A 1,847-nucleotide genomic window follows, 5' to 3' on the forward strand; every position below is an offset into this window, starting at 1 on the left:
TGTTCTCCCACAGCAGATATTTAAATTAAGTACAAATGGCTTTAAAACTGGATTGAGATCTGTGGAGTCTTGTGGAACAAACTTGTGGAGTCCTGTATCTCAGTGGTTTGAGCACGCGCTTTGCAAGTGGGAGACCTGAGTTCAATTCCAGGCAGAGGGCGAAACCTTGGGCAAGTTTCCTTACTCCACACAGAGCCTAATAATAATCCCTCCAAAACTAAAAACAATAATAAATTGGTCATTTTCAATTTACGACTGTTTGTGGGACATTGCTGTGCGCAATTGGCTGCCGCGTTCGCCCTCAAATATACAGTCAATTCACTTTACAGTGTGTTCTGTGAAGCGCTTTGGGGCGTCCTCCTGACGTGAAAAGCGCTATATCAAATGCAAGGATTATTATTATTATTAGATCAAATAAGCAAACAATTTCGGAACAAAACATTCTTTGTACAGCGAATCCTGCAGCTCAGTGGTTAGAGCATTCGCCTTGCAACCGAGACACCTGTGGTCAATTCCACGCAGGCCCAAACCTTGGGAAGTTTCCTCACTTCACACGTCGAATAATAACCCTTCGCCCCAAAATGTTAGATTGCTCATTTTCAATCCAAGAATGTTTGTGGAACAGCTGTGCGCAATTGGCAGCCGCGTTTCGCCCACACATTTACGATCACTTCATTTTACATTATATTCTGTGAAGCGCTATGCGACGTCCAGAAGACTTGAACAGCGCTGTAACAAATGCAAGGATTATTATTTTTTATTGCATATTATCTTGTAGAATAAATTTGAAATGTAGATAGAAATACAGGAGTTACGTATTCGCAGACAACCATCAGTTATTTTATTCACGCTGAGCTGGAATGCTTTACAAATAAATATTGCGAAAAAGCTGAATGAGTCTTGAAATGGTACCAAAAAAAGATTCTGTGGGGCAATTGATTAACCCGTTTGGCAGTTAACTGAAAGGTTGATGGTTCAAGCCCAACCACGATCCTCTCCTTGAAAAAATATATAATTTTTAAATTATTTCTTAGCACTTGAAATAAATCATGAAAAATATGATTGGCTCTGCCGTGTTTAGTTTAAAAATATTCCAAAACACTCACTTGGTTCATTGTCAAATTGGAAGAGATATCACTTTCTCTTGGAAATTCAACGACTTTCTTCATCCTATCTTCCGGAAGCATTCGGAGTTCAAAGGTAAATTGCTTGCCGGAAAATATTTACCTCTTGCCGATTAACCGCATTGCTGGAGCTGGAGGAGTGAAACGAATCTACGCTGGAATCAAAGTGATCGTTCTGCCAATGACACTAAGGTATTCTGAAGGTATTGCCTCATGAGCAAAAATGTTGGCTGCTGTTTCAGTCAATGGAAGAAGGTGTCATTTTATTTGCTTCTGTACACAGCACTTTTAGTTCAGAATTCACATCTGATCTGGACAATGTACAAGATGAACAAGATCCTAAGCATTTGTTAGCGGTGGGATTCGAACCCACGTCCCCGAAGGGACTGGAGCCTAAATCCAGCGCCTAAGACCGCTCGGCCACATTACCCCCTGTCTGGAATACAAACTACACGGTGATATCTCACTGTTCATTTAAAACGTTTCTCTGGCTATGACATATTGTCCATTCTTGGACAATCTGATCTCGTTGATTGAGTAAAAGAGCACCCACTTTAGCGAATTCAACAAACATTTCAACACTTATTAAACCAATATTCAAACAAAGCAAGGGGAGAAACATTTGATTTTTATTCATTTCTGGATAGCAAGCAGCTCTATGAAGCTTCCTTACACATCACGGTTGGAAAACGGCTGAAAAGATGTACTTAACTTTTGTATTAC

General features: G+C 40.1%; 1 non-coding gene across 1 annotated transcript; it reads right to left on the minus strand.

Moving 5' to 3' along the window:
* Positions 1 to 1,472: 1,472 nt before the first annotated feature.
* Positions 1,473 to 1,554, minus strand: trnal-uag. The gene has a single exon. It is a non-coding gene; the product is annotated as a tRNA-Leu (tRNA).
* Between the last annotated feature and the right edge of the window lie 293 nt (positions 1,555 to 1,847).

Source organism: Callorhinchus milii, unplaced genomic scaffold (assembly GCF_018977255.1).
Source record: "Callorhinchus milii isolate IMCB2004 unplaced genomic scaffold, IMCB_Cmil_1.0 Scaffold36, whole genome shotgun sequence".
NCBI lineage: Eukaryota > Metazoa > Chordata > Chondrichthyes > Chimaeriformes > Callorhinchidae > Callorhinchus > Callorhinchus milii.